The following is a 14,643-nucleotide window of genomic DNA, read 5'->3' on the forward strand; positions in this document are numbered from 1 at the left end:
TGGATTCAGCATCTAAGTGGGGAGCAGACTGAGCAAATAAATATGAACCAAAACATCAGATACTGGCAGGTGGTATGTATGGCAAAGAAAGGGCATAGCAACTGGGCAGGGGAACTGTTTTAGATGGTGGTCAGCAAAGGCCTTGTGAGGAGGTGACATTTGAGCAGAGACCTGAATGAAGTGGGGGATAATGAGCGTGAACATTTGGGGAAGAGGTGTCCAGAAGTGGGGATGGGAAGAGCAAAGGCTCTTCTTGGATAGGACTGTGTTTGATAAACAGCAAGAAGTGCCTAGAGAAAGGCAAGCCGGGCTGAGCACAGTGGCTCACACCTGTAGTCCCAGCACTTTGGGAGGCTGAGGCGGGTGGATCACCTGAGGTCAGGAATTCAAGACCAACCTGGCCAACATGGTGAAACCCTGTCTCTACTAAACATACAGATTAGCTGGGCATGGTAGCGGGCATCTGTAATCCCAGCTACTCGGGAGACTGAGGCAGGAGAATCACTTGAACCTGGGAGGTGGAGGTTGCAGTGAACCAAGTTCGCACCATTGCGCTCCAGCCTGGGGGACAGAGCAAGAATCTGTCTCAAAAAAAAAAAAAAAGCAAGTCGCCAGGCCAAGAGCTGTGGGCTGTGGCACCATAAAGATCCTCAGGGCCGGGCGTGGTGGCTCAAGCCTGTAATGCCAGCACTTTGGGAGGCCAAGGCGGGCGGATCACGAGGTCAGGAGATCGAGACCATCCTGGCTAACACAGTGAAACCCCGTCTGTACTAAAAAAAAATACAAAAAAATTAGCCAGGCATGGCAGCGGGCGCCTGTAGTCCCAGCTACTCGGGAGGCTGAGGCAAGAGAATGGCGTGAACCCGGGAGGCGGAGCTTGCAGTGAGCCGAGATCGCGCCACTGCACTCCAGCCTGGGGGACAGAGCGAGACTCCGTCTCAGAAAAAAAAAAAAAAAAAAGATCCTCAGGTGCCACTCTAGGTGTAGTGGGGAGGTTTGGGAGAGTTTTTAGCAGGGAAGTGACAGAATCTTACACTTTAGAAAAGATTACTTTGGCTGTTCTGCAAAGGATTTACTGTGGAGAGCAAGGGTGAGACAAAGAGATCAGTTAGTAAGCTGTTGTAATTTAGGGGAGAAAGAATAGTGAACTTGGACCAAGAGAGTAGAGGGTAGGGGTGGTGAGAAAAAATCAGATTCTGGATAGAAAAAGAGAAGAGGTAAGGATGAGGCCTAGGTTTTGGGCTTGAACAACTGGGTGGATGTTAATGCATCCTTCCCCTCCCTAAAGGAGGAACAGATTTAGAGAAAGAACATGTGATATGATTGGTAGACAGCCAGTGGAGATACTAAGTAGGCAATTGGATGTATAAATCCAGAATTCAGAGGAATGATCTGGAGGGAGACATAAAAGATCACCAGCAGATAGATAATGAAAACTTTGAGACAAAATGAAATCATTACTCAAATGAAGAAGTGTAGACAGAAGAGAAGAGATCCATAAGTGGAGGTTCAAGAGTGCTCTGATTTTTAGAGGTCGGGAATGAAGAACTAACACAAGAGGATTGAGGTGGAATCTCCACTAAGGAGAACCAGGAAAATGTGGTGGAAGCAAAGTAAAGATCCTTTTTTTTCCTTTTTTTTTTTTTTTTGAGATGGAGTCTTGCTCTTACACTCACTGCAACCTCCAACTCCCGAGTTCAAGTGATTCTCCTCCCTCAGCCCCCCGAGTAGCTGGGATTACAGGCACAAGCCACCATGCCTGGCTAATTTATGTATTTTTAGTAGAGATGGGGTTTCCGCATGTTGGCCAGGATGGTCTTGATCTCCTGACCTTGTGATCCACCACCTCAGCCTCCCAAAGTGCTGGGATTACAGGTGTGAGCCGCTGCACCTGGCCTGTTTACTCCTTTCTTAAAAGGATATTTATGGCCGGGTGTGGTGGCTCACGCCTATAATCCCAGCACTTTGGGAGGCTGAGACAGGCAGATCTCTTGAGCCCAGGAGTTAGAGACCAGCCTGGGCAACATGGCGAGATCCCATCCCTACTAAAAATACAAAAACTTATTCAGGCATGGTGGCACACACCCATAGTCCCAGCTACTCAGGAGACTGAGTTGGGAACATCACCTGAGCCTGGGAGGTTGAGAGTGCAATAAGCCATGATAGTACCACTGCACTCCAGCCTGGGTGACAGTGAGACCCTGTCTCAAAAAAAAAAAAAAAAAAAAGTAATGAAATATTTAACAAGATGAGGGCTAAGAATATATCTAGCAAAATGAGAGGTCATGGAGATCACAAGAGTGTTTCTATTAGACAAGACTAATTTGGAGCATGTGAAAGAGAAATGAAAGTTGAGCAAGTGGGGACAGTGAATAGAGAGAGACAGCTTTCCTAAGGCTTTTGCTGTAAAGAGAAGTAAAGTAGAGTGATAGCAGGAACCAGATAGGGGACATGGGGAAGTTTTTCATTTTTAGAGATGGGAGATATTTCAGCCTTTGGGTGTGCTAATGCAGATTATCTGGGAGAGGAGAGCCTGTGATGATGGAAGCATCTCACCATGTAGCACTCTGGCCTCTTCTGAATCCTATGGAGGTGGCAGTTAAAGGAAGGAATAGTTTTACCGGGAGCAAATATTAAACATGAATGAATCATTGGAAACAATGGAAATATCTAACACAGAGGAATTAAATACGTTGTTCTATAGCCATAATTGTTAGATATGCATAAATTGAACTATTCAGCCACTAAAAATCGTAATAAGGTTCTATATTGATATGAAAAGACTTTCAAGACTTAAAAGGTGAAAGAGGTAGTTTTTGTGAAAAAAAACATGTAAGACACACTTTGGAAAAAAAAGTCTGAAAGTTAGTATTATGAATGATTTTCAATTTTTCCATTAGGTTCTAATTGTTTTCCAAATTACTCCCCCATGGATTCTCTACAATGAACATGTGTTACTTGTGTGTTTTTTTAAAAAAAGTTATTAGTACGTCAGTGAGTTCAACTCTTTCATAGCAATTATAAAATATTTCTATATTTTGACTTTGTTAGCCATTTTATTTCAGATTTTCAATCTTGCAATTTTTGCTCTCCCTTTTTTTTTTTTTTTTTTTCCCTGAGACAGAGGCTTGCTCTGTCACCCAGACTAGAAGTGCAATGGTGCGATATCGGCTCACTGCAACCTGTGCCTCCTGGGTTCAAGCGATTCTCCTGCCTCAGACTTCCGAGTAGCTGGGATTACAGGCACCCACCACCACGCCCAGCTAATTTTTGTATTTTGAATAGAGATAGGGTTTTACCATGTTGGCCAGGCTGGTCTCAAACTCCTGACTTCAGGTGATCCGCCTGCCTCAGCCTCCCAAAGTGCTGGGATTACACTTTTGAATTCTTGTTTTGAGCATTGAGTTATATTAATTAATTCATTAAACATTTAATCAGTATTTTCCATGGGTTGAGAACTGTTTTAAGCTTTGGGAATACAACAATAAACAATACAACAATAAACAATAATAGATGAGAATACCTGCCCTAGTAGAACTTTCTAGTGTGATATAAAATAATAAGATAAAAGTATAAAATTCATACCCTTCCTTAAGTAGTGAGTTGGATTTAAGCCAGGTTGTGGTGTGGCCAAGCAAATAAGATGAGGTGAGAGGGGGAAGGGAGTTGAGGGTCTGATTAGAATTATTGACAGTAGAATGAATGAAAGCTTGATTGGGAAGGGGCAAAGGGCATGTGGGTGTAGGAACAGTGGATTGAAAGCAAGGCAAAGGCGTGTTGGAATTGGGTACTAACAGGAGGGATCTGTAAAGATAACTAGTGGCTGGAGAGGGGATGTTTGAAAGTGAGATAATGGATAGGTTGCAGTAATTGTGAACGACAAGGTCAGTGGAGTGATCATAGAAGAGAGTGACTAAGTTAAGATTGAAAATATAAAACATGAGAAGGGAGACCTTTGCTTCTGTCTATGGTGGAGTAACAGGGCCCAGATTTTATGCTGTTTCCTTAAACAACAAGGAAACTATGCAGAATATCCTGAAACAGTGGTTTTTAGACACTAGACAACAGGCAAGGCAGGAGAGAAGGCAGTGCTTGGGAGAAAAGTGAGCCCTGTGATTGTCCCAGCTGACCGACTGGAGATCACAGGGCAAGGAGGGACAGCCTAAAGGGAGCCCCACATCCTCCCTGACAAAGGAGACAAGCGGAGAATGTAAGGAGACCAAAGAGAGTAGAATTCCCAGAACCTTGGAAGAATGCACTGCACACCTCCCAGAGAACTGCGGCGCATTCCTGAGTCTTCAGCAGAGTCCCGTCGAATTGTGTGTGTGAGACCACCAAGGCTGCTGAAAAATAAGGGATGGCCTTGGAGTCCTGGGCTTCTTGTGGTGAAATTAGTCCTCGTGGTGCCAAGACAGACAATAATGGAGAGGCTGTGAGTATTGAGGGGCAGGGAGAGGAGTGGTCTTGCCAGAAACGCCAGAGTTCTGGCACTCCCACTCGTTTTTGACAATGAATGAGACCTGTAGGGGGATAGTCTTACTCCCACAGTTCCCTCTTGACTTCTGCTGCTTCCCTTGACTCCTGCTGTAGGAAGCATAGAGTCCTGCCGAGAGTTGGACTTCATGGTTAATCATACGGATGAAAAGATTACATTGTCGATGTTCTTTTTCTATGGACTTTTTACCCCAGAAGAATGCAACTCTATAGTTTCAAAATAGGATTCATTGAACAAAACGTTTTCTAGCAAATTTTTGAGAAAATATTGGTTCATTTAGATAAGAATTACTTCTGCCATGTATGTGTGAATATATATGTGTGTATGTATATGAAGTAATCTCAGCCAAAAATAATTGCCTATGGTTAGATAAATTCCTGGTAAAGGAGGTTTTGAAGGCCAAGTTAGAATTCTTTAAGGTCAGAGAGAGAGTTCTGTTCATCTTTGATGAATGTGTTTAAGTGAGACGTGGCATTCTGAGTGAGTGAAAGCGTCATATGAATTTCATCATGGGACTGAAGCAGCCGCAATTCTGACTTCTCCTTATATAAACAGACCTGTGAAACTGTAGCTTCTACCGCGTCAGCTGGGCATGCTGATTTGGAACTTTTTCTTAGGGTTTGTAGTTGTTGAGATGACCTTTTAGATTTTTGGATCAGGTTAGGAAATGATAGTAATAGAAGGTTCTTAGTAAGTTAGTCATTATTTGATGTGCCAAGCATTGTGCTGAGTATTTTATATGTAATTTATTTAATCTTCAAAGCAGCTCTTTGAGGAAGATCCTATCATCTACTTTTTTTCCTGTGTTTAAACTCTTTCTTTTTCATTCCCTATTGTCAGCTGGTGACCTTATAGACAAAGTTTCACCCTGCTATGGTCTGGATCCAGTGATGTTAGAACTAGATCCTATACCAGCTTAAGAAACTGATTGTGCTTATCTTTTTCCAGCTCTGTTTAGTGACACTGTGTTAATAACTTGGGATCAGCCATGGTATGAATACTTACACCATGGAAATTGCCAAATGCTACAAAATCAGCTTTTTCCAGAGAGCTGGCTGTTAAATGTTTATCATCACATCACTATCTGGGTCCTCTCCTGTCTTACCCTTAGTTGGTTCATGTGTTAGTCCATTTGCATTGCTGTAAAGGAATACCTGAGACTGGGTAATTTATAAAGAAAAAAGGTTTATTTTGGCTATGGTTCTGCAGGCTGTACAGGAAGCATGGCACTGGCATCTGCTCCTGGTGAGGGTCTCAGAAAGCTTACGATCATGGCGAAAGGCAAAGGGGGAGCAGACGTATCATATGGCAAGAGAGAGAGCAAGAGAAAGGAGGAGGAGGAGGTCCAGACTCTTTGAGACAGGGTCTTACTGTGGTTGCCCAGGCTGGAGTGCGGTGGCATGATTTCAGTTCACTGCAGCCTTGACCTCCCGGGCTCAGGTCATTCTCCCACCTCAGCCTCTCAAGTAGCTGGGATTACAGGTGCACACTACCACACTCGGCTAATTTTTTGTATTTTTTAATAGAGAGAGGGTTTCACCATGTTGCCCAAGCTGGTCTTGAACTCCTGGACTCAAGCACCTGCCTCAGCCTCCCAGAGTGCTGGGATTACAGGCATGAGCCACCATGCCCAGCCAAGGTCCCAGACTCATTTAAATGACCAGATCTTGGGTGAACTGAGCAAGAACTCGCCCAACACTGGGCCGGGTGAGGTGGCTAATGCCTATAATCCCAGCACTTTGGGTGGCCAGGGGCAGGTGGATCACCTGAGGTCAGGAGTTTGAGACCAGCCTAACCAAAATGGTGAAACCCCATCTCTACTAAAAATAGAGGGTGTGGCGTGGTGGTGAATACCTGTAATCCCAGCTACTCAGGAGGCTGAGGCAGGAAAATCGCTTGAACCTGGGAGGTGGAGGTTTTACTGAGCCGAGATCGTGCCATTACACTCCAGCCTGGGCGACAAGAGTGAAACTCTGTCCCCCCCTACCCCACCCCCTCAAAAAAAAAGAACTCACCCAACACCAACTGAATAGCACTAAGCCATTCATGAGGGATCCACCCCTCATAATCCAGTACCTCCCACTAGGCCCCATCTCCAACATTGGGGGTCACATTTCAATAAGAGATTTGGAGGAGACACATATCCAGACCATGTGATTTCCATTAAACAACAAAGCCAGCAAAAGGATGGAATCGTTAAAAATTATATATACCCTAAATATTATTTTGAAATCAAACAAATTTGCAATCATTTGACAGACTTAAGTTCTGATTATAAAAATGTGCAAAACTGTAAAAATTGAGACTAGTATAATGTACATATATCTTTTAGATTTGATAATTTTTAATTTTTTTGAACCATTTCAAAGAAAGTTACAGACATCACACTCTATCCTGAACTGTTTTTGCATACTTCTCCCACATAATCCTAATTCCATCATGACGCTTAAGAAAATTAGGGTACCCTAAAATCATTGACTACTCTCTCCATATTCACATTTTCCCAGTTGTCCCGCAAATGTCATTTATGGTTGGCTTTCTTCTAACGAGGATGCAATCAAGATTTTTGTATCGCATTGTGATATTATGTTTTTTTGGTCTTGTTAAAGCTAGAATAATTCCTCTCATTTTTTCATGACGTTGACTATTTTTTCGTGATATTGACTTCTTAATTTTAATAAGTTTAAAGTATATATAAAAGTAGAGAAAATAGACAATAAACCACAATATTACCCATTACCAATTCAATAAATATCATGGCTTTGTTATATTGGTTTCATTTATCATTTTTCTTTGCAAAAATATTTCAAAACAGATTCAAGACATCATTTCATGCCTCATAAGTCTAAGCAATGAAGTCATTTTGTGATGTTACCAAATACGGTACTGTGATAATACCAAGCAAAATTTATTTTTATTTATTTTTTATTTATTATTATTAATTTTTTTAGACGGATTCTTGCTCTGTCGCCCAGGCTGGAGTGCAGTGGCGATCTTGGCTCACTGCAATCTCTGCCTCCCGGGTTCAAGCGATTCTCCTGCCTCAGCCTCCCGAGTAGCTGGGACTACAAGTGCATGCCACCATGCCTGGCTAGTTTTTTGTATTTTTAGTAGAGATGGGGTTTCACTGTTAGTCAGGATGTCTTCATCTCCTGACCTCGTGATCCACCCACTTCAGCCTCCCAAATTGTTGGGATTACAGGTGTGAGCCACTGTGCCTGGCTGATATTGGCTTTTTAAAGAAACCAAGCTAGTTGTTTTGTAGAGTACCCTACATTTGGGGCTTGTATGATTGTTTTGTCATTGTATCATTTAACTCATTTCTCTATCCCATGTATTTCCTGTACACTGGAAGCTAGATCCAAATTCCTGACTAGATTAAACACCTTCATCAAGAATACTTTATAAAGGATGAAAGGTATTTTGGTGTGCAATACTTTAGGTGGTACATATGGTCTGGTTATCCACTATTAATGACTTTAAATTTGATCACTTGATTAAGGTGGTGACTGCAGTTGGCTCCGTTCTATTTTATTTATTTTTAAATTTTATTTTGAGACAGAGTCTCGCCCTGCCACCCAGACAGGAGTACGGTGGCGTGATCTCCACTCGCTGCAACCTCCAACTCCCTGGTTCAAGCGATTCTCCTGCCCCAGCCTCCCAAGTACCTGGGATTACAGGCATGTGCCACCACGCCTGGCTAATTTTTGTATTTTAGTAGAGACAGGGTTTCACCATGTTGGTCAGGATGGTCTCGATCTCCTGACCTCATGATCCGCCCGCCTCGGCCTCCCAAAGTGCTGGGATTACAGGTGTGAGCTACCACACCCGGCCAAGTTGGCTCTGTTCTAGAGATAAGCTTTCTTCTTTGGGATTAGCAGTGATCTGTGGAGTGATACTTTGGCACCACACAAATATTATTTTCTCCATCAACCTCTTTTCCTAATGGTTTTAGCATCTGTTAATGTTCTTTGCCTGAATCAATACATTTCAACAGGCATTGGAAGATGGTGTTGCCATTCTTCTGAAGTAGGACCCAGGCATTTTCTTTGAGTTGGGCTCACTGATTGGTGTTTCATACAATTGTGCATGAATCACATCCATAATATATCTTCTCTAAGTTATCCAAATCTTCGTTTTCATTTCAAGTGGAACAAGCAGTGCAAAGCATTTTCAAAACAGTACAGGTACAGACTCTTTCTAGATGTGTTTTCTCTTACCCCCTCCTAATTCAATAGCAGGGATTTTTTTTGTTCAACAACCTGCTTTTACTGATTCTTTCTGAAGGATTCATCATAATGTTTGCTATGGTTTGAATGTCTCACAAAGTTCATGTGGTGAAACTTAATCTCCAATGCAAACACTGGGAGAATAGGGTCTAATAAGAGGTGACTGGGTCATCGGGTTCCTTATGAATGGATTGGTGTCATTATGGAGTTAGATTAGTTATTGTGAGAATGGGCTTGTTATAGAAGCAAGTTCAGTCCCCTCTTGCTCTCTTGCCCTTCTGCCATGGGATGACACAGCATGAAGGCCGTTGCCAGATGTGGGCCCCTCAGTCTTGCACTTCCCAGCCTCCAAACTGTAAGAAATCTGTTCTTCATAAATTAAACAGTCTCGAGTATTGTGATGTAGCAGCACAAAATGGACTAAGACAGCGTCCGTAGAAACAACTTCTATTCTCTTAAGTTTTTATAATACTTAAATTACATAATTGCAGCATCAAGTACAAATGTCATGAATATTTTTGGAGGCTGGGTGTGGTGGCTTATGCCTGTAATCCCAGCACTTTGGGAGGCCAAGGCGGGTGGATCACTTGAGCTCAGGAGTTTGAGACCAGCCTGGGCAAAGTGGCGAAACTGTGTCTCTACAAAAAATACAAAAGTTTCGCTGGGCATGGTTGCACACACCTGTAGTGTCAGCTACTCAAGAGGCTGAGGTGAGAGAATTGCTTGGGCCCAGGAGGTCAAGGTTGCAGTGAGCAGTGATCATGCCACTGCACTCTAGCCTTAGGGACAGAGTGAGGAGTGAGACCTTATCTCCAAAAAAAAAAAAAAAAAAAGGTTGGAAACAGAAATAACCAATTTTTAGTAAAAATTCTGCTTAATCTAGGGGAGTTTAGAATGCAGAGTACTAGATAGTAGTCTATTAGCCAAAAGCATTCAGTGTGCTGTGGGCCTCATTCAGTGTGTTTTACAGAGAGAATGGAAGTGTGTTCGTTAGTCAGCACGTTACATGGAGGTCAGTTAAGAGAAGAGTCTACCATGTTGTAATTTTCCTTGCCTGTCTTCCTTGGTTGACTTCCAGTTCCTTGACAGTAAGGAAATCAGTCTTGTATGTGTTTGAGTTTAATCCCTGGTGCATGGTACAGTGCTTAGCATATAGTGAGTGCTCAAGAAAAATGTTTGTTGAATGAATTCATGACTGGCCATATTGACCTCAAGTGAATTCTAATCGTAAACACAGAAATTTTTGCAATATCTTTAAAAATGTCAAGGTTGGTATGGCCATTGCACATCATTTATTATTTCATTGGCTTTTCCCCTTCTCATTCCCTCAGTCTTTGAGTCTTTCTCTGCTCTGTGCCAACTTCCTTCAATTTATTGTGTATTACAAGCTACCTGTGTTTATTATCTTTCTAGTTTCCTGACAAAGATGCAAAAAGAATGTGTAACAGTTTGGCTGCAATGGCGCTCTGCACAAAGAGAGATGAGATTTTTAGGAAAATGCAAAGTAGTTCCTTAGTTCTCTATTCTAGAGCTTAACCAATCCCAGGAACTGAAGTCTTCTGTTTCTTCACAGAGGAAATATGACAAAGGCAGTGGCTGTACAAGCTTCCTTCATGGCCCGCCCTCCCCACTGCCTCATCCAGTAAGCGGGAGCAACTACTTCTAGAGGTGAGAGGGGAGGGAGGACAATCTCCATAACCCATTTGATGCACCCAGCTGCAAAATTTTGGTCTTGAGAAACAGAGCAAACAATTTGTAGAGTTGCTATATTGAAGAACTTTAAAGCAAAATAAGACTACGTAGGATTGAATGCTTAGGTGATACAAATGATATTCTTTGATAGAAGCCTACAATCTATATTTTCAAAGAAGCTACTTATAGCTGAATAATTCCAATGATCCCAAGATCCTGTTTCTATAGATATTAAAAGGTATTATGCATGTACATTTGAGATGATTTTCGTCAGTAATATAATCATTATCATTTATTGAGCACTTACTATGTGCCAGGCACTATTTAAATTGTTTTTTCATTTGATTTTTCAATTTTTGTAGTGAACATAGGGTATATCTCCATTTACAGACAAAGTGGGAGGCCATGAGAAGGTAAATGACTTGATCTCAGTCACACAGGTAGTATGTAACAGAGTCAAAGCATCCACACCCATACTTGTCTAATTTTAGAGTTTAAGTTCTTAATCACTGATAGTATGCCTAGGGTCCTGTCACATATTTGAGCTCTTAAAATCTGTGCCTTTTTTGGTGAGGGGTCAGTGACTGAGAACAGCCTAGATCTTCTGAACATTGTATCAGAAACTGAGGTGATGTTCCATAAGGCATTTGTAGTGTGTACTCACAGAAAACTTAAGACAGTTTGTCATTTTTACCAAGGAGCAGGTCCCTCAAAAGGACGGTCTGTTTCTAAGGTTCTATACGGAAGCAAATGAGTGTTGAGTTATTTGGCCATTCATTCACTCATTTATTCATCTAGTCGTTCAGTAAACACGTCTTTTTTTACTTGACAACTCATTATATTTGCGTATCAGACTCTTGGTTTTCAAGTTAAATTCATGTTTTGTGTTTAAGAAGATAATGAAAATTCTTGAAGACGTTCTCAAGCACAACAGGAAGGAGCACAGGGTTTGATTTTTCTACTTGTTTTTCAAGTGGGCTTCATCTGAGGACAAACTCTGTTGTAACTTTTCTAGAATTTGGTGCCAATAGGAGTTAAAATAATAAAATCAGTACAATTAAATAGGAAATGGATGTCTTTTATGTACAAGGCCTTAGATTAGGTAACAGCAGTTGGTCATTCTTCTGGGAAGTGGTTGCTAAAAGTATAATCAACTGGCAGTCACTGATTGGCCTTGTTTACTGCATTGTGTCCTGCGGAAAAAAATATAATCTCCTCTTATGACAAGATCTTGCAGAGATAACACCATTTCCGCCATAATCTTCATCCCTCTCCCATTTTCTTTTCTTTTCTTTTTTTTTTTTGAGACAGAAACTCTCTCTGTCACCCAGGCTGTAGTGCAGTGATATGATATCGGCTTACTGCAACCTCCGCACTCCAGTTTCAATCGATTGTCATGTCTCAGTCTCCCAAGTAGCTGGCATTACAGGCATGTGCCACCATGCCCAGCTCATTTTTGTATTTTTAGTAGAGATGGGGTTTCAGCATGTTGGCCAGGCTGGTTTCAAACTCCTGACGTCAAGTGATCCACCCGCCTCGGCCTCCCAAAGTGCTGGGGTTACAGGCGTGAGCCACTGTGCCCGGCCCCCACTCCTGTTTTCTTAAGATTAATTTGAGCTATTTAGTTAAACTTTATTAAAAGTATTGGCTGGGGCCGGGCGCGGTGGCTCAAGCCTGTAATCCCAGCACTTTGGGAGGCCGAGACGGGCAGATCACGAGGTCAGGAGATCGAGACCATCCTGGCTAACACGGTGAAACCCCGTCTCTACTAAAAAATACAAAAAACTAGCCGGGCGAGGTGGTGGGCGCCTGTAGTCCCAGCTACTCGGGAGGCTGAGGCAGGAGAATGGCATAAACCCGGGAGGCAGAGCTTGCAGTGAGCTGAGATCCGGCCACTGCACTCTAGCCTGGGTGACAGAGCAAGACTCTGTCTCAAAAAAAAAAAAAAAAAAAAAGTATTGGCTGGTCACGGTGGATCCACACCTATAATCCCAGTACTTTAGGAGGCCGAGGTGGGTGAATCCCCTGAGGTCAGAAGTTCAAGACCAGCCTGGCCAACGTGGCGAAACCCCATCTCTACTTAAAAAAAAAGCCGGGCGTGGTGACCAGCACCTGTAATCTCAGCTACTCAGGAGGCTGAGGAGAATCGCTTGAACCCAGGAGTCGGAGGTTGCAGTGAGCTGAGATGGCGCCACTGCACTCCAGCCTGGGTGACAGAGCAAAACTCCATCTCAAAAAAAAAAAAAAAAAAAAAAAAAAAAAAAATTACCCGGTACTATGCTAGTTTCTGAGGCTTTAGATGCGAAAGAGAACCCATCCCTTCAAGAATCTCACAGAGGACTGAAAAAAATCTCAGAGGAGCCAGGCACGGTGGCTCACGCCTGTAATCCCAGCACTTTGGGAGGCTGAGGCAGGTGGATCATGAGGTCAGGAGATCTAGACTATCCTGGCTAACACGATGAAACCCCGTCTCTACTAAAAATACAAAAAAAAATTAGCCAGGCATGGCGGCATGTGCCTGTAGTCCCAGCTACTAGGGGGACTGAGGCAGGAGAATCCCTTAAACCTGGGAGGCAGAGATTGCAGTGAGCCCAGATCACACCACTGCACTCTAGCCTGGGAGACAGAGCAAGACTCTGTCTAAAAAAAAAAAAAAAAAAAAATCTCAGAGGAGAGTGAGACAGTTAAAATACAGGGTAATAAGTGCCCTGATGGAGCCAATGAAAGCTTTTTGGGAACAGTGACAGGCACCAAACCCAGCTGGTCTAGGTGAGGTTAGGAAGACTTCCAAGATGAGATGATGCTTAAATTGAATATTTGAGGGAGAATAAGAGTCAAGGAGCTAAGGGGAGGCCAGTGTTTATGGCAGAGGACAGTGAAATAGCATATCTAGTTTGGGGAATTGGAAAATGTATGCTCTGGCGTGGAATGAACAAAGCTATGGGAGATGTGGCTAGAAAAGGATCCTATCATGACAGGCTTTGAAGGGCATCCCAAAGAGCTTAAACGTTCCTAAATGCAGTGAGAAGTTATGGAAGAATTTTAAGCAGGCGAGTAACATGTTCAGATTTGGTCTTTAATAAGATTACTGTGGCATCAGTGAGGTGGCCTTGAGGAGATTACATTCAGGTTAGGTACACTAGAAGTAATGAGGACCTGGAATTTAGGTGAATTGGTGATGGGATGGAGACTATGAAATAATCGATATTGGCTGGACATGGTGGCTCATGCCTATAATCCCAGTACTTTGGGAGGCCGAGGCAGATGGATCACTTGAGGTCAGGAGTTCAAGACCAGCCTGACCAACATGACAAAACCCCGTCTGTACTAAAAATACAAAAAATTGCCAGGTGTGGTGGTCCATGCCTGTAGTCCCAGCCACTTGTGAGGTGGGAGAATTGCTTGAGCCTTGGAGGCGGAGGCTGCAATGAGCTGAGACCATGCCACTGCACTCCAGCCTGGGCAACAAAGTGAGGCTCCCTCTTGGGGTCAGGGCGGGGGTGGAAATAGATATTTAGGAGGCAGTCTTAAATTTAAAACCTAACACAACGTTGGGTACCAGTGTGAAACTAGAGGGAAAAGAGGCATCTAAGTTGACTTTTACAGTTTCACATTTGACCTTTACAGATGTCATTAGTATGAAGATTAGAAGTGGGGAAACAGGTTTTGTGAAGATGATAGGTTTAGTTTTGGACATACTGAACTTAAGATGCTTATTGGACAAGAGGAGGAGGAGGACCAGATGGGCAGATGGAATATTTTTATACCTGAGGTTTAGGTGAGACTGGGATGGTGGAGTATGTAGATTTTAGAGTTTTCAGTCTGTGCTTTATGCTCCCTTTATTGTTACTCGATTAGTACATCGTGAAAAGCATATCACCACGAAGCTAATGAAGGTAAAGCTTAAGTGCTCACATGTGTGGGCTGCTTCCAAGGCCCTGGGAAGACCCCTAGCAAGTATTTTACAGGTTTATGTGTATTTGTAAATTTTGAAAAATCAGAAAGTTTACAGTGGGCCAAAATGACTCTTTCCACATTGAGTTACCCTCTCTTACTCTTGTGTGTGGCACTGTTGGAGTGGTCCCAAGCATTTTTGAGATTCAGCTGTGGGAAAGTTAAGCTGTGGATATACACTTTGTTTGGGTTTACTGGGATATGTCTATGTGGTTGCAGTCACTTTGATGTATAGTTATTGGTGGCCATCCCACTGCATAAATGATATTCAAC

At 42.8% G+C, this 14,643-nt stretch overlaps 1 protein-coding gene across 4 annotated transcripts in view; it reads left to right on the plus strand.

Moving 5' to 3' along the window:
* CNNM2 (cyclin and CBS domain divalent metal cation transport mediator 2) overlaps window positions 1–14,643 on the plus strand; it is a 172,041-nt gene that overhangs the window by 103,535 nt on the left and 53,863 nt on the right. Inside the window, exon 2 of one of the 4 annotated variants that reach the window (XR_005244218.2) lies at window positions 10,298–10,392. The exons of the other annotated variants lie outside the window; for them this stretch is intronic. The gene's annotated coding sequence lies outside the window, so the exon portion shown is untranslated. The remainder of the gene's footprint in view (window positions 1–10,297; window positions 10,393–14,643) is intronic. 4 annotated transcript variants of the gene reach the window in all.

The sequence above is a fragment of the Chlorocebus sabaeus genome, chromosome 9 (assembly GCF_047675955.1).
Source record: "Chlorocebus sabaeus isolate Y175 chromosome 9, mChlSab1.0.hap1, whole genome shotgun sequence".
NCBI lineage: Eukaryota > Metazoa > Chordata > Mammalia > Primates > Cercopithecidae > Chlorocebus > Chlorocebus sabaeus.